The sequence below is a fragment of the Chiloscyllium plagiosum genome, unplaced genomic scaffold, assembly GCF_037043375.1.
Source record: "Chiloscyllium plagiosum isolate Xiang-an unplaced genomic scaffold, Cpla_swu_hap1 HiC_scaffold_5, whole genome shotgun sequence".
NCBI lineage: Eukaryota > Metazoa > Chordata > Chondrichthyes > Orectolobiformes > Hemiscylliidae > Chiloscyllium > Chiloscyllium plagiosum.
Window position 1 is genome coordinate 16,584,164 of NW_028270143.1, and position 25,011 is coordinate 16,609,174.

The 25,011-nt window shown below is 40.5% G+C and overlaps 1 long non-coding RNA gene across 1 annotated transcript; it reads right to left on the reverse strand.

The window, feature by feature from the left end:
- Positions 1-2,281: 2,281 nt before the first annotated feature.
- LOC148149880 (uncharacterized) lies at positions 2,282-18,754 on the reverse strand. The gene is made up of 3 exons (XR_015757079.1): positions 18,606-18,754; positions 17,353-17,450; positions 2,282-3,486 (listed from the first exon to the last, which is right to left on the reverse strand). It is a non-coding gene; the product is annotated as an uncharacterized LOC148149880 (long non-coding RNA).
- Between the last annotated feature and the right edge of the window lie 6,257 nt (positions 18,755-25,011).

A 25,011-nucleotide genomic window follows, 5' to 3' on the forward strand; every position in this document is an offset into this window, starting at 1 on the left:
CCCCTTATTTAGGGAACATTTAGAGAGATCAATTGGACTGCTCACTGATGTATCAGAAATATCAGACTGAGAGATATCTTGAAGGTCATGCAAAGTATTCCATATCTTCCTTTGAAGAAACTTGACTGGGGCAGCAGGCAATGACTTGCATTTCCATGGTGTCTTTCATAACCTCAGAACATTCCCAAGCATTTTATAGGAGAAAGTGAGGTCTGCAGATGCTGGAGATCAGAGATGGAAATGTGTTGCTGGAAAAGCGCAGCAGGTCAGGCAGCACCTAGGGTTCCCTAGATGCTGCCTGACCTGCTGCGCTTTTCCAGCAACACATTCCCAAGCATTTTATAGCCAATGATGTACTTTTCAATTCTAATTATTAGTTGCAAATGAAAAAAAGACAACCAATTTAATCACCAAAAGCTCCTGAATACAGCAATGAGATACTGACCTAATTTGAATGTGTGTGTGTGTGCTAAGTGATTGTATAAAATGCCAGAGCCCACACAAGGTACGATTTCTGGAGTGGGGTGAATTGAGACATGGAATGGGGAGGGAATTGCAGGGATTCAAAATATCTGGGTTTGACAGCAAATTTCGTCATGCTCTGAATTAAGCTGTTCATTTTATTGCCCCTGGCATTGCAAAACTTCACCATGTATTGAATATCACAGCACCTGCAGCATTGTTACATAAAAGCTCAGTTGGCTAGATGGTTAGTCGCAATGCAAAGTGATGCCAACAGCCCAGCTTTATTTCCCATACTGACTGAGATTACCATGAAGGATTCCCATTCTCAACCTCACCACTGATCTGAGGGGTGGTGACCCTCAGGTTAAACTTATCACCAGTTGTCTCCCTCTAATGAGAGAGTGGGACTATGGTGACTTCATTTTTACTGATTAGTGTATGCAGTTGTTACCTCTAAAAGGTCTTAACTTCAGTATTCTGTTGTTACACCATATTGTGTATATCAGAGGTGCAAATATCAAAGTCTGAAGATCAGTTATTAAAGATTTCTGAGATTGGAGTTGTTGTATTGTTTAATCTCTCTTACCATTTTCCAAATTGGACTTTCGTTCTAGTGTTCTTAGCATGAAGGCAGGGCCATCAATCTCTATACCTTTCAAGTGTCAGGTTTAGAATTAGAATCCCTACAGTGTGGAAACAGGCCCTTCAGCCCAACACATCTACACCGACACTTTGAAGAATATCCCACCCAGACCCATTCCCCTACATTTACCCCTGACTAATGCATCTAACCTATACATCCTGAACGCTATGGGCAATTTAGCGTGGCCAATTCACCTAACCTGCACATCTTTGGACTGTGTGAGGAAACCGGAGCACACAAAGGAAACCCATGCAGACATGGGAAGAACACGCACGTTCCACCCAGACAGTCACCTGAGGCTGGAATCGAACCCCGTGTCCTTAGTGCTGTGAGGCCACCATGCTGCCCTCACATTTCTGCACCTGACTGCCCAGGAGACTACATCCAAAACTGCATTCTGCTGATGAAGTCAAGGGCAGCTTTCCCCATTTGCACTTCTGTCACCGACTGCAGATTCTATCAGTAAATATTGTTCTATTTAATTTCTTTCAGGTATGTTATTGCTGAGCTCATGTAGACTATCATGCATATTTGATAAGTTTTCCTTCATAATGTGTTTCTGATGACTTCTTAGCACTTTCTTTGGATGGTGAACATGATAGCGAAGTTTATGATTTCCTGGACTTTTCTTATTTGTAGATGAAGAATATACATGTCAGAAGTTAATACTTCTCCTACATTCAGTTGTGCCCATGTCAGCATAACATGCTTTTCTGGTTTATACTTCCATCAAAGCTCTGAAGATTCAGTTTGGCACATCAAAAAAACTGCAAAGTGTTTTCTACTGAGGTACTATGCTGTGATAACCATTGTTGTAGATCGATGAACACTGGATATGCAGATAATGGTGAGAGTAACTAGCAGCATTATTTGGAAACTCTCTGGCCCTGAGGGGCTTGAATGGCCCATGCCTTATCCTATTTTCTATGTTTTATGAATTTCAATTGGACCACTACCATTTTCCTGCGATATTGTTGCTAAGACGTCAACAGAAACCTCAGGGAAATTATGTCAACTACTGAAAATGACTATTTATTCTGGTTAGCTAGTGGTTTCTATCTCCTGTCAACATTATGGGAGGAGATGGTGAGACCTCACTTGTGTTATCTTCTTCTCTTGAATGTGAACATTACAGTCACACAAAAGGATTGTGAAACAATAAAATAGGTTCTTTATTTGAGGAAATACAAATACAAATAAATGTATTACATCTAACACCTATGATTAACACTTAATACTTTGAAATTGATTAGCTCAGTTGCTGGACAGCTGTTTGTGATGCAGAATGATGCCAGCAGCATCAGCTCAAAGAGTGGTTCTCTGGGATGATAGTGACTTTACTTTGCTTAATAATCCTCAACAAGTTTTGGGACTGACACCTTGTCCTGTATGTATCGACTGACACCAGTTTAAGGCACGTCCTCTTAAAAACATAGATCAGCATGTCACAACAACCAATCTTTTTCTACATTTTTTTCCCATAAAGAAGCAAACTACTCATATGACAGAAAATAAAAATGACATTCTGTCTGAATATTCTTGAACACAGACTAATACATTTTTAAGTCTGAAATGTACTGGTGATTTATGGTGATCTTCACTGGCTATACATTTTCAGAATGCTGGTTAGGTATGTTTTGTTTATGTCTTACACCATATATTAGTTGCAATAGAATTACTTGGTGTTTCTGATTATGGTATTGTTCTGATTGAATGTGTTACATTTAATGTCCTATCATTTGGTAGTTGTACTTGATCTTAGCATTTACTGACAATTTCCGCTGGATTCATGTGCCATCAGTGGGGTGCAGTACTTGACCTTTCTGTCTGATGTTCAAGGTGGCTCATTTGTTACCCGCATGCTGGTCACTGTTGTTTTCAAGCAATATGATACATATTTTTTGGAAAATACTGACACGTGATGACTGGAAAGGTCTGAACTTATCTGGTGAATTACAATTCTGCATTGGCTCTGCAGAGGGATGGAATATACATGTTCAGAACGGATATACTTATTCAATTCCACCTGGCATCATGTAGCATGTTGGCTGATGATCCATGTTGTAGAATTAGTAGATTTTCTCTCCAAGTAAGGATGTGGTCTACAAATGATGCTCCTTGTGGTGTGTCTTGTGATTATTATCTTAACAATATCGGACATGGTGGCCAGTGACAGATGCTCATGGTGCTAAGTCTGCAACCATTGGATCAGTAGTGTCCACAATATAAAACATCTGTGCAGGCCAGCGTGAGTTTTTGTAGTGACAATTGAGTGTATTTGATCCAATGGATGGAATCTTCAAGTTGTAGTATGGAGTATGTTTGACAGTGGTTGGTTTAATATCGCATCCTACTTCTGGGGGAGCATGCACTTCAGCCTGTGAAGTTCAAGAAAGTTTGTATCAGCATTAATATTTAATTTTAAATCTAGGTTATGCTGCTCCATCAGTTCTCTATATATAATCTAGACAGAGGCAAATGCTTCTTAATGGTACCACAGTATCTTTGATGTTCCCTATGGTGAATTTCAGCTCATGTTGGGTGTCATCCTTATCATCTAACTATATAGTTTGGCTAAATTCATGGATTGTATCGTTGTACTAGCTTATCTATACATCTGGCTGCCTGTAATGTTGTACCTGTCTGACTAATATTAGATGATTCAAAGTTGCGGACAAGTGTAATATGCCAAAATTTGCAGATGATATTAAAATGAGTGGTAGAGCAAAGTGTGCAGAAGACACTAAAGTCTGCTGAGAGATATAGATAGGTTTAAGTGGGCAAAGGTCTGGCAGATGGGGTACAATGTCGGTAAATGTGAGGTAATCCATTTTGGAAGGGATAACAGAAAAATGGGGTGTTATTTAGCTGGTGAAAAACTGCAGCATGCTGCTGTGCAGAGGCACCTGGTTCCTTGCACATGAATCACATAAAGTTGGTTTGCAGGTTCAGCAAGTAACTAAGAAGGCAAGTGGAATATTGTGCTTCACTAGAGGGAGGGAGTCTAAAAATTGAGATGATATGCTGCAACTGTATAGGGTGCTGGTGAGGTATTGTGTACAGATTTGGTCCCCTTACTTGAGAAAAAATGTATTGGCACTGGAGGAAGTGCAGAGAAAGTTCACAAAGTTGATTCCAGAATTGAGGGGTTTGGTGTATGAGGACAGATTCAGTAGATTGGGACTATATTCACTGGAATTTCAAAGAATGAGGGGGATCTTATAGAAACATAAAATTATGAGGGAAATAGATAAGATATAAGGTTGTTGGTTAGCTCGTTTAGCTGGGTGGCTGTTTCGTAATGCAAAGTGACATCAACAATACAGGTTCAATTCCTGCATCGGCCAGCATAGGTTTCTGTTGGGTGATCCTGTTTCTTAAGGGTGGCACGGTGGCTCAGTGGTCAGCACTGCGCCAGGAACCTGGGTTCAATTCCAGCCTCGGGCGACTATGTGGAGTTTTCACGTTCTCCCTGTATCTGTGTGGGTATGCTCCAGTTTCCTCCCACAGTCCAAAGATGTCCATAGTGTTCAGGAATGTGTAAGTTAGGTGCATTATTCAGAGGTAAATATAGGATAATAGAATAGGGGAATGGATCTGGGTGGGTTAATCTTCAGGGTGAGCTATGGCAGACTGAACATCATCAAACTCATTTTATTGCGACATGGTGACTCAGTGATTAGCACTGCTGCTTCACAGCGCGAGGGACTCAGGTTCAATTCCTGCCTCGGATAACTGTTTGCACATTCTCCCTGTGTCTGCGTGGGTTTCCTCCGGGTGCTCCGGTTTCCTCTCACAGTCCAAAAGATGTGCAGGTCAGGTGAACTGGCCATACTAAATTGCCCATAGTGTTAGGTGCATTAGTCAGGGGTAAATAGGGTAGGGGAATGGGTCTGGGTGGGCGACTCTTCAGGTGGTTGGTGTGGACTTGTTGGGCCGAAGGGCCTGTTTCCATACGGTAGGGAATCTAATCTAATCAAATCTAATCATAAGCAGGGGGAGGTGGGGGGGTGGGAGATTGTTTCCACTGGTGGGGAAAACTAGAACTAGGGGGAAAAGCCTCAAAACAAGGGGGGGACAAGATTCAGGACTGAGTTGAGGGTGAACTTCTTCACCAAAAGAGTTGTGCATCTGTTGAATTCCCTGCCCAGTGAAGCAGTTAAGACTATCTCATTGAATGTTTTTAAGACAAAGACAGAGAGACTTTTGAACAGTAAAGGAATAAAGGGTTATGATGAGCTGATGGGTGAGTTGGGCTGGGTCTACATAAAGATCAGCCATGACCTTATTGAATGGCAGAGTGGGCTCAATGGGCCAGATGGCCTATTCCTGCTCCTACTTAAATGACATGAAAGGACTTGTTCTGTGATTTACTTTTTGAATTGGCATTTCCAGTGACTTCTGTTGCTATGTATCTTGCATACAGCTTTAAAATCTGAGCATTTTCCGGGGATGTGGATCAGGCTGCACACCTACACTGCATACCAGGCTTGCCTACACTGGTTATCATGTCAAAGGTGAACAAATTACAAATAGCCTGTAAGCTCTGTCAACTCCATTAATACAACTTCGTACTTTCATCCACATGGCAGTAGTGCTTCTTCTGTGTAACCGTTCAATTGGTCTAAGATGTCTTTTTGGAATGCTTTCATTGGGGTTGATGCTATCACAACCTCAATTATTCTGTTGGCTGACTCTGCTGCCATGAAGTCACAATCACATCCCTTATCTCAGCACCCACTTATGATTTGGTCAATGGTCTTGATCAGCTCTTGCCAAAAAGACAGGAATTCCAGATGGTGTGTTCTGAAATTAAGCTCCTCACATAATTGATCTTCAAGTGTTAACCCTATTATTCTAGATTTTAAAGATGATCATCAGACAAGACTGATGTGCTCACTCTATAGCGACCTTCATTTCCTCTTGTAATTTCAATTTTTAATGGCTTGTTTATTTGGTTTGTAAATGTTAAGATCCAGAAAATGCTCCATAGAGTCATAGAGATGTACAGAATGGGAAACAGACCGTTCTGTCCAACTTGTCCATGCTGACCAGATATCCCAAACCTATCTAGTCCCATTTGCCAGCACCCAGCTCATATCCTTCTAAACCTTTCCCATTCCTAAACCATTCGCTGTCCATCCAGATGCCTTTTAAATGTTGCAATCGTACTAGCCTCCACCACTTCCTCTGGCAGGTCATTCCATACACACACCCCTCTGCGTGAAAAAATTGCTCCTCAGATTTCTTTTATATCTGTCCCCTCTCACCCTAAACTTACGCCCTCTAGTTCTCAGCTCCCTCACCCCAGAGAAGAGACTTTGTCTATTTACCCTATCCATGCCCCTCATGATTTTATAATCCTTTATAAGGTCACCCTTCAGCCTTCGACACTCCAGGGAAAACAGCCCCAGCCTTATAGCTCAAATCCTCCAACCCTGGCAACATCCTTGTAAATCTTTTCTGAACCCTTTCAAGTTCAACAATATCCTTCCGATAGGAAGGAGACCAGAGTTGCACACAATATTCCAAAAGTGACTTAACCAATGTACAGCCACAACATGACCTCCCAAATCCTGCACTCAATACTCTGACCAATAAAGGAAATGCCTTCTTCACTATCCTATCTACCTGTGACTCCACTGTCAAGGAGCTATGGACCTGCACTCCAAGGTCTCTTTATTCAGCAACACTCCCCAGGATCTTACCATAAAGTGTGCAACTCCTGCAAAGATTTGCTTTCCCAAAATGCAGCACCTCACATTTATCTAAATTATCTAAACTCCATCTGCCACTCCTCAGCCCACTGGCCCATCTAATCAAGATCCCGTTGTAATTGGAGGTAACCTTCTTCACTGTCCACTACACCTCCAATTTTGGTGTCATTTACAAACTTACTAACTGTACCTCTTATGCTCGCATCCAAATCATTTATATAAATGACGAAAAGTAATGGACCCAACAGCATACCTTGTTGCATTCCACTGGTCACAGGCCTCCAGTCTGAAAAACAACCCTCCACCACCACCTCTGTCTTCTACCTTTGAGCCAGTTCTACATCCAAATGGCCAGTTCTCTCTGTATTCCATGTGATCTAACCTTGCTAACCTGTCTCCCATGGGGAACCTTGTGGAATGCCTTACTGAAGTCCATATAGATCACATCTACCGCTATGCCCTCATCAATCCTCTTTGTTACTTCTTCAAAAAACTCAGTCAAGTTTGTGAGACATGATTTCCCAAGCACAAAGCCATGTTGACTATCCTAAATCAGTCCTTGCCTTTCCAAATATATGTACATCCTGTCCATCAGGCTTCCCTCCAACAACCTGCCCACCACCTACATCAAGCTCACCGGTCTATAGTTCTCTGGCTTGTCCTTACCACCTTTCTTCAACAGTGGCATCACATTAGCCTACCTACAGTCTTCCAGCACCTTACCTGTGACTATCGATGATACAAATATCTCAGCAAGGAGCCCAGCAATCACTTCCCAAACTTCCCACAGTGTTTTAGACTACACCTGATCAGGTCCTGGGGATTTATCCACTTTTAAGAATTTCAAGACACCCAGCACTACTTCTTCTGTAATATGGACATTTTTCAAAATGTCATCTATTTTCCTATATTCTATACCTTCCATGTCCTTTTCCACAGTAAATACAGAAAATTCAGATAGGAGACACATTGGCTTCCAAGGAGATGTTAGAAATTTTGTGCTGACGTTTCAGCTTTTTGCCAGATTTTTAATACTTTGAGAGCTTTTCCAACTTTTCAGGTTTCTTTCAGCTCATTTGGAATTAACTTAACTGTAGAGTACCTATAGTAGCCTCTGCATTAGTTGGCCATAGTCTATTGCTTAACAGCAATTGTTGTGATCTTTCTATTTTTTTCAAAGTTTCCGCTCATCAGCCTTGCTCACAAAACACTCTTTTTCTGGGAAGATAGCTGCAGATTTATTGGAGTGAAAGCAAACAGTAAAAATTCTTCTATTCGGGTTTGTTCTGGCTGCTTTGAGCTGTTACTGAAAAGATTCATCATCTCAGTCCAGTCTGCAGTATTTAGCTTAAACAAGAATTAAATTTACTGTTTGTGAGTATTGCTTCAGACCCATGATATTCTGCTAGTTAAGCTCTGTTCCCACTTAAACTTTGCAATGAGTAGACTTTTATATATTAAGCTCTGCCAGATTTGAACAGTTTTACTGAGACACAATGCCAGCTGACTGTGGAGAGGTATGATCCCAGAGTGAAGGTACAGTGTCGAGTCAATGTGGAGTTGTACATGATGTGGTTCATTGATAGTTGCTTCATTTTCACACCAGCTCTTTGCTCATCCTGTGTATGAAGAGTTGACGTTAATATTCTGCTCAGAAATCTTCAAAACTGTGCTCACAACATGTTACAGATATTGCATGTAAAGCCTAAAAATCTTCACGAACCACCGACTGCTGTCCTGCTGCATTTCCCTCTTAGACACAAAAATCACACTAAAGCAATGTTACCTCTTAGCTGTGCAGCCACTTGAATGGTGTGTGCATGATGATGGACTCCCACTGGAATTGACCTCCCATCTCAGAAGTCGCTGACAGCCATGGATCATGGATCTCTGTGCAGCAGCAGGAGATATTAGAGGCAAAGTAGCAAAGTAGTGAAAGAATAATGTGGGTTCTTCGCCTGAAGGTAAGACCATATAATGATAATGTTCACTGGGAACTAAGTAAAGTATATCTGACTCCCATTATTGCTGCTTCAGACTTTATAACAAGTTATGGGACTAGTCTATCAAATCCAGTTGAGGTAGTAATTATTGGCAACGGTTTAAATATGCCCTTTTACAAGTGTATGTCATCATATCCCAATAGCTTGAGATTTCCAAACTTCTGTATTTTGACTTTTTTTGTATTAAATCCACAAGCGCTCAAACATATGAAAATACATCCATTTGGCCTCAATAGCATAACTCATGAACAATTTAAGCATCAGGGAATTATGCCAATGACAAAAGTTGTGATTCATTTTCTGTAAAACATATTTCCACAATACATTTTCTAATTATGCAATGGGTAATCAATGAGAAAGAAGTCTAAAGGTTTGGAACTCATTTTATATTAATTTATCACCATTTTTAAGCACAATTACCATTAAAATGGACATTTAATGAAGACATATGATACAGCGCTGCATTTTATCTATTTATAAGCTAAATGATGATTTCACGTGTGTATCATTGTAAATTTTGACCATTCTCTGATAATTGTTTGTGTTAAGTCTTAACCACCATGTGTAAACTATTGTTTTGGATTTCACAATTTCAGTATTTAATCCATTAAACTGTTTTACATTTGGATTACATTGTATTTGCTGATGCTTTCAGTGAATATACTCTGAAATAGTACATACAAAACAGTTAAGTGTTTGTAATCTGAAGACAGACAGAATTAATTTTCCAAATATAAATGTGTACTATTGATATTTGCTAATTGCAGGTAAATTTCAAGAGGCTAAATCATCTACACAAGGCAGCAGTGCAGTCAATTTGTTACTTTCACGTTGATCATTTTCTTTTGCTTTGTATTAATTGTAACCCTAATGGAAGTACCCAACCCAATAATTTGTAGCCAAACAACCTGCACTTAGTTCCAGTGCACAGTACACAATCATATTCTTAAGTAAACACACCTTAATCCTATTCTACACAGAAAATTGGGATGGATATAATTTAGCACAGAACAGGAATGTCAACATTATTTAGATTTTGCATATCAATTTTCTACAAAACTGTATCTAATTAGGATAAGTATGAAATATGTTGTAGAGTAATTATTTCAGAAAAATGTGCTTTTTATATGTCGAATAAAAAGGGTGGCCTGAGGCTGCTTGAAAACAATTTGCAGTGAAATGTACCTTTCAAAAAGTCAGAATAAAGCTTTCGGCTGCGTAGCTGCACGCTAGCTTTACCTTATCCAGGTTACTATACATTCACAGAAATGGCCGTTCATAAAACTGAACAGAGAGACAGCTGGATGTTCAAGTGGGCCTACATGTTGAAGTGCAGGCTGCACTACCTAAGTCAAGATTAAACTGAAACGTAGTAAACATTTGCTTATGTCAGGGATCTCCTAAGAACTTACTTATATCAGGTCTGAACAGAAATTGATTGTACTGCAAGTGGTTAGAAAGCCACTAAGCAGGCTGTAGAGTTGGCCAGCATTTGATACTGGAAGGTAAACCAACAAAAAAGCGAACTATGACTTTTTTTAAAAACAAGCTAGAAACTTATCTAAAGTCCAGCTGTCAGCACAGACTGACTTTGGTAAATGAATCAGGTAGTGAGCTTGTCAGACAGGTCAGGGTGACTTAGATGGAAAGGCAGGTGTGGATGCCAACAGCTTGGTGATAATTCAAACACCAGAGTCTTCCCAGCTAACTAACATCTGCCAGACTGCAGGCCAGGAAGCTGTCAGAAACTGTCAGAAACAAATACTCTTCACACAGAAATTTATCAGCTAGTGTCTTCTCATCTTTTTCATGTGACTGGCTGGATTCAGAAGACCGAGTCCTGAAGCTCTTGCTTTTAAGGATTAATAAAGATGTTTAGAAGCTGAACTGCTGTGAGATTTTTAATTATTCCCCATTGCACTGCCCCAGCATCTGCTGACATTTAGCCCTGACCTTCCAAATCCTCAGTAAATATTAATATATCAACTCAAACAGGCACTGTGTTTTATTGGTTCACGGAGCTCAGAGAGATTCATCACAACTGTGAAAAATAATGTGCAGAACTGAGGAAGAACGGCTCCTTTGATATCACCTTCTGTTGCACACATGTGCTGTGAGCATCAACAAAATGGAAATTCTGTAACTTTGCCACAGCTGTAGAGTGACACTTCAGATGCCTTTGCTTTCCTTTGTGCAGCCTGCTGGAATAATCCCAATACCGCAGTGGCACAAGATCAAAACCCTCCGATTTCATTATCTGACATACTGGAAATTTTCATAGAGGACAATCTCCCATCTGATGAGCTCCCATTTGTTTAATGCTGCCCCAGACAATCACACTACTAATAAGGTCCAAAAAAAATGTTCCGTGTATTCCCAATTACTTTCAGCACTGAAACATTTTACTGTGATATCGGCAATGTTACTTTCAATAAAGATAACAGACAATTGTAAGTACCTAATCCCTGTCTCCCTCCTCTCGATTCAGAATATCTCTTCCCTCAGCACATAAAGCAAATAAAGTTGAAGACATTTCATATTTCATTTCATATTGTACAAAGTGAAATAAAAACTGTGGCTAAATTGTCATAAACCACTTTAGTAAAATATGTTTTTCTTTAGTTCAACACACTGTATTAGGTAGATCTACAGATCTTTAACTGCAATAATAAATGACACTGAGATTTCCATCTAATCATCCTGACGATAGTGTAGATGCGTACTGGTCATTGAGTTCTTTCATTGCTACTGACTGGCAATTAATATTTCTTTATTCTTTAACTTATGAGTCATTCCCACTTATGATCTTTGAGACTTCACAGCAGGAGCTGATTAAAGATTTTACTGTCGAGTGAAACTCAGTGTCTATGACAGGTTTAACTGAGGATCATAAATAATCATGTCTTTTTCCTTCACATGCTACTAATGTAGACCAATATTAAACTTAGAAATTAACATTGGCATTAATTTTAACTACTTTCTGATGTTTCTTTCTCTCTTGGCCATGCACTGAATTGAACAACTTTCTGGCCAAAAATTAGGTTTGTATTGAATTTGAATAGTTTCGATTCTTTGTCCTTTTACTGCATTATGGAATGGTTTCCAGCCAAAAAGCAACGCTTTGATTAATACCAGAAAAAGAAGATATATTGGCCTTTCCCTTATTCTCAAGTACTATCTGGCATTTAAAAATTCTGGATTCAGGACAGTTCCTTTTCTGATTTTCTAAGTAATTATTGTATATTTAATTTTGACAAATGCTTTGCTGAATTGTTTCAGAAGTTTGGGCTTAATTTGTAAAATGCCACGCGGTTGTGAATTTTCACTAATAATGGAAAAAGAAATAAACTGCCAGTGTGAAAATGTGATCTTGGCTCACGTCACCCCTAAATAGAAACTTTCAGCAATTACAGGAGCTAAGGTGAGAGTCTGAGATATAACGCGTCGTACTCCTTCACATGATTACCATAATTTTCAATAGGTGTTCTACTCTGTGCTTTTGTTGAAATCTTTAAACTTTAAATTTTGAAACATCATTTGCAGTGTATTGCAGAATTGTGACATAATGTTACATTGTCAAGATAGAAAATGAGTTTTTCCTATTTCCTATTCTGAGTTTAGTTTTGAATCAATATAAATTCTGCACATGTTCATAGGAAATATCATAAAGTATTTGGAACTATATATGACATACTTTAGATAATTTCATATGAAGTTTACATTTTTATTTGGACTAATCTTCATTTGTTAATTGATGATTGAATTATGTTGATTTTAGTAGGTCAGTAACAGTACAAATTTGAAAGGAAATGTTATCCAACGATTGTCTTTCCATTATTATTGTAATGATTTTTCAAATGTGGATTTAGTTTGGCGGAGAGAAGTGTGGATCCAAGACCAGTATTTTAAATTGAAATAAGTGCAATTATGCAGGAATGAAGACAGAGCTAATTAAATCAAAATGGCAGGTTAGGTTAACACCTAGCATTAGGCCAACACTGAAATTAATATACCATTCCCTAATTCACTTTTCAGGGCAATGCCTTAAGTAATCATAGTCAACCTCTCTGGCTTAAAATTTAAACAACGCTTTGCAGTTAACTTTTAGTCATCACAAACTTGTGCATTCTCCGTGGCAATACCTCTACCAATTAGAATTCACTTACTAACCAATCAGTATTTTCCTCTCATAACGTATAAATGTTTCATACAGTCATAGGGCCATATGGCGTGGAAACAAACTCTTCAATCCAACTAATGAAGAAGGCGTTTGTTATACTTTCCTTTATGAGTCAGAGTATTGAGTATAGGAGTTGGGAGGAGAAAGTGAGGACTGAAGATGCTGGAGATCAGAGTCAAAAAGTGTGATGCTGAAAAAGCACAGATGGTCAGGCAGCATCCAAGGAGCAGGAGAGTCAACATTTCCAGCATAAGCTCTTCATCAGGAGTTGGAACGTCACGTTGCGGCTATACAAGATATTGGTTAGGCCACCTTTGGAATACTGTGTACAATCAGTGTAGGAAGGATGTTGTGAAACCTGAAAGGTTCAGAAAAACTTTACAAGGATATTGCCAGGGTTGGAGGGCTTGAGCTATAAGAAGAGACTGAATAGGCTGGGGCTTTTCACTGGATTGTCAGAGTCTGAGGGGTGACATTATAGAGCTTTATAAAATCATGAGGGGCATTGGTAGGGTAAATAGACAAGTTCTTTTCCCTGCGGTGGGAAAATCCAGAACTAGACAGCGTAGGTTTAGGGTGAGGGGGGAGAAATTTAAAAGGGACCTATGGAGCAACATTTTCATGCAGAGCGTGGGGCGTGTATGGAATGAGCTGCCAGAGGAAGTCGTGGAGGCTGGTACAATTACAGCATTTAAAAGGCATCTGAACAGGTATATGGATAGCAAGGATTTAGAGAGATATAGGCCAGGTGCTGATAAATGGGACTTGATTAGTTTAGGATATCTGGTCAGCATGGACAAAATGGACTGAAGGGTATGTTTCTGCGCTGTACATCTCCATGACTTTATGACTTTAATCCATACTGACCAGGTTCCCAAATTAAACTAGTTCAACCTGTCTATGTTCAGCCCATATTATGCTGAGCCTTTCCTGTTCATGTATTTATTCAAATATCATTTAAAAGTTCCAACTGAATCTGCATCCATCACTTATTCTGGCAAGTCATTCCACACTATAACCTTTCTCTTTGTAAAGAAGTTACCCCTCATGTCCTTCTAAAATCTTTCTCCTCTCGTCTTCAAAATATGCCTCCTAGTTCGAACTCCCAACCTTAGGCAAAAGAACTTTGCTATTCACCTTATCTACAACCCTTATGATTTTATAAACCTCTATAAGCTCACCCCTCAACCTCTTAGGCTCCCGTGAAAAACATCCCAGCTTATCCAGTCCATTTTTATAACTCAAACTTTCCATTCCCAACAACATTCTGGTAAATCATTTTGAACACTCTCCAGCTTAATAATGTCTTTCTTATAATGAGGCATTCATAACTTCAAACAGTACTCCAAAAGAGGCCTCATCAATGTCCTGTATGACCTCAATATGACATCCCAACTCCTATACTTAAAGGTCTGGGCAGGCATGCTAAATGTGTTCTTAACTACTATGGCTACCTGTGATGTAAGTTTCAAACAAATAGACACCTGAATCCCTAAGTCTCTCTGTTCTAAAAAAAAACTACCCATGGCCCTAGCATTAATTTATAAGTCTGCTCTTGTTTATTTTACCAAAATGTAATACCTCGCATTTCTCGAAATCAAACTCCATCTGCCACTCCTAAGCCCATTGACCCAATTGATCAAAATCTCTTTGCAATTTGAGATAACCTTCTTCACTGTCCACCACCACCAATTTTGGTATCATCCACAAACTTTATTAAACATGCCTCTTATATTCTCATCCAAATCATTTATGTAAATGGCAAACAGAAGTGGACCCAGTACCAACCTCTGTGGAACACTGCTGGTCACAAGCCTCCAGTCCACGAAACAACCCTCTACCATCGCCCTCTGCCTCCTACCATAAAACCAATTTTGTATCCAATTGGTAAGTTCATCCTGAATTCCATGTGAATAACTTTGCTAATTGGTGTACCATGCCGAACCTTGTCAAAGGCTTTACTAAAGTCCAAATAAACAATGTCTACCACTCTACCCTCATCAACCTTTATGGTTACTTCCTCAAAAAACTCAATCAAGTTTGTTATATATGATTTCCCTCACACAAAACTCTGTTGACTATCCCTAATCATTCCTTGTCTCTACAAATGATTTTAAATCCTTTCTTACAGAAGCACCTCCAACAATTTACACACCACTGAGGTCAGACTCAAGTCTATAGCTCCCAAGCTTGATTTGTGCCTTGTAGATGGTTAACAGGCATTGGGAAGACAGAGGTGAGTTACTTATCACAGACTTCCTAAATTCTAACTTTCTCATGAATGAATCAATTTTTTAAAAATCCATTCTAACACCTAAGTCATTTTGGACTGGACTAGCAATAGTGCTACAGAGCCAGTTATTTGATAGAAATCAGGCTCCCACGCTGTGAGCACATTTTGTACCTTTACCATCTTCAGTGTTCCCTCCAAATACTTTTTGGTTCGTAGTAGGTGGTAATCAGGTTTCCTTGCCCAATTATTTTCCTGAAGCCATGAGATATCATAAAGTCCAGAATAATAGTTCAGGATTCACAGGACAACTCCACCCTAAGTGCTGCTACTTCTTGTAGGTTTGTCCTGTTAATGGGACAGGATATACACAAGGACAGCGTTTGGGATCATGATGGTGTCTAGGATATTATCTGTATTCTTGGCCTTTTTTGAGAAGGGTATGATAGACAAACACTATGTGTTTCTCCATTGGATGTGTAAAAGTTTGTCAGGTTGGGGTTCCAGCTTCAGAGTATGACCTGACTGTAAAGGCAGCCTCCTGCACTCTTCAGAACTTGAGGCTGGTCCGAAGTGGATGATAATATCTCTGGATCCAAGGTAAGACTTACTAATGAGACACTGACACACACGTGAGCTGGAGGCTGCTCCTCTATGTAGGACATGGTTCCTCGGACCTTAGGAGAAAGTATTGTCACAAACAATCAAAGAATGAGGAAGATCCAAAGAATTCAAAGCTCCCTTTTTGATTGTCGTGAAATGTTTTCCTTAGACAACAATTCATAGTGATCTTTGAGTTTTGATTATTTCAGTCAAAGAGATTTTTGTTCCATCTTCAAAGCATTTCTTTATTTTATAAGTTTGTCAAGAACAATACCTGTTTCTGCACAGGGTGAAAGTTTTCTGAAATCTTTCTTTTATAGTAGCAATTTTGCAAGTTTACTTTCCTCTAATTACTTTCTAATGGCCTTATAACAACAACTTCTTTTACTGAAGTAGTTTTGTTTATTTAAATTGTGTTTTCTTACCATTTATCTGATTTTCTGGTAATCAGAATGCAAAGTTTGCAGATCTTTGTTTTATTTTGTTTCATTGTCAATTAGCTGCTGCAGACATTTGATTTCCATAAGAGACTGTTCCTTTTCCATCTCCCATGCTCGATTCCACTGTCCTTCCCTTTTGGAATTGAGGACTTAATGTTTATCAGGCTTGATAGTATATTGTAACTGCTAATAGTTGTGCAGTGAATTTGATTTTTTTTCTTTCAGTTGGTTAGATTTCTTCAATTCTTGCTTAATCTCAATATGTTCCATCTTAACATTTTGCTTGGCTTTATGTTTTTCTGAGGTGCTCCTATGCTCTAGGAGCTCTGTTGACTGGACCTCTGCTTCTTCACCAAAAGAAAACTGGAGGACTTGTGTAGTTTGGTAATGAGATTCAGTTGCAGGCTTCATCAACACTTGTGCAGATTAATAATCTCTGGATACTCAATATTGGTCTGACGCAATTTGGATTCAAGTGTCTCCCTGGATAGCTTTTCACCAGTGGCTTATATTTGTTGCACGTGCTCTTACTGAGCTGTCTGTGAGATGTGAAGCTTTTCTCTGAGTTTATCAAGTTCATCTTGATGGCCATTGCACTTTTTTGTAAGTTTGTGTCACATACAGTTGCTTTCTGCTAATAGAGGTGAAGTACTCTGCACCCTGCCTGAAGCTTCAATGTTCACAAATCTGTGTTTAAGCTCTGAGACCTCTTAAATAGGTTATTAAAGATCCCTTTCTTGAACTCCCTGATCTAAGATATTTCAGATATTGTGGCCACCATGATGTCCGTAGAAAATTCTGAAACATCACTTGTATTCAATTATGAGTGACCCACTCTAAGCTCTTGTTCAGCTGCTAGGCATTTACAATTTGTCTGTCCATTGCACCTAGCCTGTATCGCTGGCAGGTCATTCATCTTCAGGTGAGTTCCCTACAACTTGCCAAGGTTCTGTCCATCTCTAATGGATGTTGCACTGCAAATGATAGCAGCTGTGACTTTACAATTTTGGTCTCTTTCTCCTTCCCATTGTGATTTGGCAATCCCTCACCATGCAGAATTTCCACACTTACCTGCAGTTTCGGCTGCAGTGTTATTCGTCACTGGTGTGTTTAGTTGGATAAGAAAACAAAGTCTACTTTGTTAACTTCTCCATCAAAAAGAAGATTCTCTGCAAAATAGAGAACAAAGACTTCATGATCATTAACGTTGGAGTCTGAGCATATAGAAAGATAGAGAAAGGATCTTTCTTTCATTCAGCTTTTTATTTCCCTGCCCTAAATTCCCAGAGTCAGTAAAGAGGCAACCACATCGCTGTGGGTCTGGAGTCACATGTATGCCAGACCAGGTAAGGATGGCAGTTTCCTTCCCTAAAGGGCATTATTGAACCTGATTTTTTTCTTATCTGACAATCAATAATGATTTTGTAGTCAGCATTCGACTTTTAATTCGAGATTTTTACTGAATTCAAATGCCATTATTTGCCATGAAGAATTCAAACAAATCCCAGAACATTACCTGGGTGTCTGGATTAGAAATCTAGACATGAATGTTACTAGGTCATCGCCTCTTCTGAACTTCTCACAGCTCAGCAATATCAGCTGCAATTTTACTTTCTGCCATTCTTTTCTGGAAGAGCAAACCGAGGTTTAGTATACCCAGTTGTGGCTGGTCATCCTCACATAAGATGCAATTTCCACCCAGTGCTCCTAATCTCTCTTTTGAAAGAAATCAAATATCTGCAAGATCCTAGGCATGGCATTCTGTACACAAGATTCATTTTGGTTTTCTTTCTGCAATTGCTAAATAAAGAAGATCCAAACGTCACACAAACATCTCTACTTAATAAAGGTAAGTGATGATGAGAAGTGATGTATGGATTATCAGTGATCTCTTTTCCTTTGTGGCAAAAAGGAAACCCTAGCTCTGAAGCTCAGTGACAGATAATCGAAGAAGTCTACACTTCAGGCCCTGTGCAAAATCTGGAAGAACTGACACTACAGATCCTGGATACTCTCCTGGCCCTGAACCATGATGCTAGCAAACAATATTCCTTTTCTGGGTAATTGGCCTCAGTTGGAGGGAGGGGGGTGCGTGGTGTATGGAGAATGCTGAAACAGACCACCAGAATCCATTGGGCTGAAAAGGCAACATGGCAAAGCTGCAGCAGGATATTTTTCTTTAAATGCTCATTCGCAGGATGTTAGTATCACTGGCTAAGCCAATATTTATTGCTTGTCCCTAATTGCCCAGAAGAATCAACCACATAGCTGTCGGTCTGGAGTCACATGTACACAAGATAAGGTATGGATGGCAGTTTCCTTACCTGAAAGACATCTGTGAACCAACTGAGTTGTCATTATACTAGTTTTACTTTCATCAAATCTTTCTGTAATCCAATTTTCATCAGCTACCGTGGTAGGATTCAAATCCAGGTCTTCAAAACATTAGCCTAGGTTTCTGAATAGCTAGCCCAGTGACACTGCCACTATATCACCACCTCCTCTGAGCTCCATGGGCAAAGCAGAGAGCAATCAGGGCCATGTAAAAAAACAAAATGTTTGCAGTGTCAATCCAAACCACTTGAAGAACAAGAAGTGCTAGATGACTACAGCGTACAGACATACATAAACGGGCATGCAGAACGTACAGGAAGAAATAACATGCAGCTCGTGCCACTAAAAGGCCCATTGGCACAAACTAAGCTTCAGCAGAATTACAATATTATCATGAGGATGGACAAAATCTCAGAACAATTTGAACAGCATAAAAACAGACTATCACAGTTGCGAAGTCTGCATGGATTTGAGGATTCTGTGGAAGGGGATTTCTGGTACCAACAAGTATGAAATGCAGAAGAGGAGGATTTCAATTTCAGCTCTCCAATTACCCACAATGCTATAACAATGTTTTCTCCACTTTCAGATGGGAGTCCTTGTGGATGTTCGGTTTCATTAGGTTGCATTCCTGGCTGCTGCCTGGCTCCATGAACTGCTGTCACCATGTTGTCAGATCAGGCAAGTGAACATTAAAAAATGTTATTAAACGTATCAGAGTCCATGAAGGAGGGTGGGAGAGAACTTGTCTGAAAGCATACACACTTGGGCCCAGTTCTATCATTGTCATGACAGCATTAATGGGTGGCACAGTGGTTAGCACTGCTGCCTCACAGCACTAGGGACCCGGGTTCGATTCCAGCCTTGGGTGATTGTCTGTGTGGAGCTTGCACGTGTCTCCCCGTGTCTGTGTGGGTTTCCTCCCACAGTCCAAAGATGTGCAGGTTAGGTGAATTGGCCATTCTAAATTGCCCATAGAGTTAGGAGTATTAGGCAGGGGCAAATATGGGGATGGTCTGGGTGGGTTACTCTTCGGAGGGTCAGTGTGGCCTAATTAGGCCGAAGGGCCTGTTTCACACTGTAGGGACTCCAATCTTAATGACTTGGTCCCTAAAGATTATTTGATGCCATCATACAATGCATTATTTTTAACCTTAAACTCCCTGCTTCAGTCTGAATTTCAATCATGCATACTTGTTAGATCTCTAAAACATCACACCAATTACATATTTTGAGGAAGAAAGAAATGCTGTTGACTGCTATAACGAAAGAACAGACTTTACTGAAAAGTTCAAAAATGGGTTAAGATAACTAAAGAGGAGAAAGTGAGGACTGCAGATGCTGGAGATCAGAACTGAAAATGTGTTGCTGGAAAAGCACAGCAGGTCAGGCAGCATCCAAGGAACAGGAGAATCGATATTTCGGGCATAAGCCCTTCTTCAGGAATGAGGAAAGTGTGTCCAGCAGGCTAAGATAAAAGGTAGGGAGGAGGGACTTGGGGGAGGGGCGTTGGAAATGTGATAGGTGGAAGGAGGTCAAGGTGAGGGTGATAGGCCGGAGTGGGGTGGGGGCGGAGAGGTCAGGAAGAAGATTGCAGGTTAGGAAGGCGGTGCTGAGTTCAAGGGATTTGACTGAGACAAGGTGGGGGGAGGGGAAATGAGGAAACTGGAGAAATCTGAGTTCATCCCTTGTGGTTGGAGGGTTCCTAGGCGGAAGATGAGGCGCTCTTCCTCCAACCGTCGTGTTGCTATGGTCTGGCGATGGAGGAGTCCAAGGACCTGTATGTCCTTGGTGGAGTGGGAGGGGGAGTTGAAGTGTTCAGCCACGGGGTGGTTGGGTTCGTTGGTCCGGGTGTCCCAGAGGTGTTCTCTGAAACGTTCCGCAAGTAGGCGGCCTGTCTCCCCAATATAGAGGAGGCCACATCAGGTGCAGCGGATGCAATAGATGATGTGTGTGGAGGTGCAGGTGAATTTGTGGCGGATATGGAAGTATCCCTTGGGGCCTTGGAGGGAAGTAAGGGGGGAGGTGTGGGTGCAAGTTTTGCATTTCTTGCGGTTGCAGGGGAAGGTGTCGGGAGTGGAGGTTGGGTTGGTGGGGGGTGTGGACCCTCATCAGGTCGAAAGGTCAAGAACAAAATGAAAAATTCAGGGTAAGCTTTCACATAACCCAGTTCTGGCAAGGTGTGGTTTTAGTGGAAATGACTAAACACTAACAATCTTAAACATGTATTTTTTTTAACACAAACCTCCCTTCAATTTAAAGTAATTGGAAGGTTAATAGAAGGCTATGCAAGCAGGGCCTGATTTCACAACCTATGGTTTGAGTTTGTTTCGAGAATTTTATTGCTGTGTGGGAGTTGAAGGATGTCACTCGCATAAATGAATGTAATTTCATTTCAACGTGAACATTTTCTCCACTTAAACGTTTGCTCTAGGTCAGAGGTACAGAGCACTGCTCAAAGTGGGATAGTATTTCTAATTTGTTTAATTAAAGATATGTTGCATTGTTACAAATATCTTACTTATACATAGCTAGTATGAGAAAGCAAGGTACTTTGAAGCAAAATAGAAACACACAGTTACGTTTGTTAATAGTCCTTAACATTTTACAATAAGTGCATAAATGATTAGTTATTCTTTCTGTATTTTCCATACAAGCATGGGGTCTTGATTGATCATCTTCCTATGAAACAAAACTTTTTGTTTTGTAGATAGGTGTCCTTCCTACTGCTAATACTCACCATTTATCCAGGCAGGGATCTGCACTGATACATACGAGGCGCAAGTGGGTACTGCAGATGCTGGAGGTTAGAGTGGTGCTGGAAAGGCACAGCAGGTCAGGCAGCATCCGAGGAACAGGATTCCTGATGAAGGGCTTTTACACAAAACGTCAATTTTTCTGCTCCTTGGATGCTGCCTGACCTGCTGTGCTTTTCCAGCATCACTCTAATCTTGACTGATACGTACTGGCCTGCCTGCATCAGTGATTAAGTGTTTTCACAGCCAACAAATCTTTGAGACTTGAACCCAGAGACCTCTGGTTCAAGACATCACCACTAGCTATTAGGCCATTCCAGTTTCTTTATAAAGTTTCTTAAATAACAGTTGGCATCTGATCTAACTGTCTGACCCAGCAGTAACTGCACAGCTAACTACCTCTGCTGTTTGGTTTCAAGTATCTGTGGACATCGGAGTTCATCTAAGAAAAATTAAAAAGACAGCAAAATTCATAGCAGACCTTAAAGAAACCTGTGTGGGGAAGTCACAGCAGGACAGCAGCTAAGTTGTTCGTTTTTAGTTTTAACCTATTGTATTTTTTGTAACACTACAATAGTGACTAGAGTGGGGCATTTTTGATTGTATGTTTTTATTGAGATCTATCTCTTGATTAAGCTTTAGAAATTAAAAAAAAGCATAGATACTAATTTAGCCTGGAGCACTGTTTTTACAGCAGAAAGGCTGTACTATTTTCTGGGTCTGTATATTGTTGAGATGGCCTTTATTAGAGTGAAGTGTTCTTCCTGCCCAACATGGGACATTAGGGAGACTTTCAATGTTACTGATGATTATGTCTTCAGAAAGTGTGTTTGTTTGTGAATCCTAATGGATCAGTTGAAGTGGGAGCGAGGGGCAATGAGAATTTACAGGAGCTGGGTTGTAATGGATGACAGTTGAAGGAAGGAGATAAACTGAAGATACAGCCAGGTGGATGGGTTACCTCCAGGAAAGGTAGGAGAGGAAGACAGGTTGTGCAGGAATCTCCTGTGGCTATCCCTATCTCAAACAAATATGCTATTTTGAAAAATGTAGGGGGTGATGGACTCTGAGGGGAATATAAAACTGACAGCCAGGTTTCTGGTACCAAGACTGGCTCTAATATAATTAGGGATATGCCAGGTACCAACTGATTGATTGTGATGGATGACTTTCTAGTCAGAGGCAGAGACAGACATTTCTGCTCTCGGCAGTGAGACATTAGAATAGTGTGCTGCCACTCTGGTGCCAGGGTCAAGGATATCTTGGAGAGAATGCAGAATAATCTCAAAAAGGAGAGGGACCAGTAGGAGATCGTTGTATACATTGGAACTAACAACATAGAATGAGAAAAGAATGAGATTCTGAGGACAGAATATAGAAAGTTAGGCAGGAATTTAAATAGGAGGTCCTCGAGGGTAGTAATATCTGGATTACTCCTGGTGCCACAAGTTAGTGCAGATAGGAATAGGAAGATAGAGCAGATGAATACATGGCTGAGGGGCTGGTGCAGGGGAGAAGGATTCACTTTTTTGGATTAATGGAATCTCTTCTGGGGTAGAAGTGACCTGTGTAAGAAAGACGGATTGCACCTGAATTGGAAGGAGACTAATATACTGGCAGGGTGATTTGCTAGAGCTGCTCAGGAGGACAGTGTGGGGGTGGGGTGGGTGGTGGGGGGGGGGGGCGGTGCATGTGGGACCCAGGGAGATAGTGAGGAAAGAAATCCGTCTGAGACTGGTACAATTCAGAACAGAAGCGAGTCAAACAGCCAGGAGAGGCAGAGTTAGTTAGGGTTGATAAATTAACCTGCTTCTATGTCAATGCAAGAGGTCCAACAGGGAAGGCAGATGAACTCGGGATGGTTGGGAACAGGCGACTAGGATATCATAGCAATTACAGAAATGTGGCTCAGGGATGGAAAGGACTGGCAGCTTAACGTTCCAGGATACAGATGCTACAGGAAGGATAGAAAGGAGGGCAAGAGAGGAGGGGGAGTGGCGTTTTTGATATAGGATAGCATAATGGCTGTACTTCAGGAGGATATTTCTGAGAAACCATCCAGTGAAGTTATTTGGGAGAAACTGAGAAATAAGAAAGGGATGATCACCTTATTGGGATTGTACTATTGACCCACAAATAATCACCGTGAGATGAAGAAACAAATTTGAAAGCAGATCTCAATTATCTGTAAGAATAATAGGGTGGTTGACAAAGGCGATTTTAACTTTCCAGGCATAGACTGGGACTCCCAGAATGTTAAGGGCTCAATGGAGATGAATTTGTTAGGTGTGTACAAGAAAATTTTATCATTCAGTATGTGGAAGTAGCTACTAGAGAAGGTGCAAAACTTGATCTACTTTTGGGAAATAAGGCAGGGTAGGGGATTGAGGTGTCAGTGGGAGTCCAGTGACCATAATTCTATTTATTTTAAAATAGTGATGGGAAAGGATACACCAGATCTTAAAGGTGAAGGTCTAAATTGGAGGAAGGCCACTTTTGATAGCATTAGGCAACAACTTTCAAACGTTGACTGGGGGCAGATGTTCACAGGCAAAGGGACAGCTGGAAAATAGGAAGACTTCAAAAATGAAATAACAAGAATCCAGAGACAGTGTGCTCCTGTTAAGTAGAAGGGCATGGGTGGGTCTAGGGGATGCTGGATGACTAGGGAAATTGAGGTTTTGGTTAAGAAAAAGAAGAAAGCATACGTCAGATATAGACAGGAGAGATCACCTGAATCTCTGAAAAAGTACAAAGGCAGCAGGAGTTAAGATGGAAATCAATTGGGCAAAAAGGGAACATGAGATAGCTTTGGCAAATAGGGTTAATGAGAATCCAAACAGATTCTATAAATACGTTAAGGAGAAAAGGGTAAACCCAGAGAGAATAGGGCCCGTTAAAAATCAGAAAGGCCACCTATGTGAAACCACAGGACATGGGGGAGGTCTTAAATGAGTATTTTGCATCAGGGTTTACTGTGGAGAAGGACATGGAAGATGAAGAATGTGGGGAAATAAATAGTGACATCTTGAAAAATGTCTATATTACGGAGGAGGAGGTGTAGGATATCTTAAAATGCATAAAAGTGAATAAATCCCTTTGATCCTTTCCTGTGATTTCGGAAGGGGTATTGAGTATAAGAGCTGGCAGGTCATGTTAAGATTGTGCAAGACTTTGGGTCGGCTACATTTAGAATACTTTGTACAGTTCTGGTCACCACATTACCAAAAAGGATGTGGATGCTTTGGAGAGGGTGCAGAGAAGGTTTACGAGGATGTTGCCTGGTATGGAAGGTGCTAGCTATGAAGAGAGGTTGAGTAAGTTAGGATTGTTTTCATTCGAAAAAAGGACATTGAGGGGGGACCTGATTGAGGTCTCCAAAATCATGAAGGGTATAGACAGGGTGGATAGAGATAAACTTTTTCCCAGGGTGATGGATCCAATAACAAGAGGTCACACGTTCAAGGTGAGAGAAGAAAAGTTTAAGGGGCATACACGCGGAAAGTACTTTACACAGAGAGTGGTAGGTGCCTAGAACGCATTGCCAGCAGATGGAGTAGAGGCAGGCATGGTAGATTCATTTAAGATGCATCTGGATAGATGCCTGAGTAGGTGGGAAGCAGAGGGATACAGATCTTTA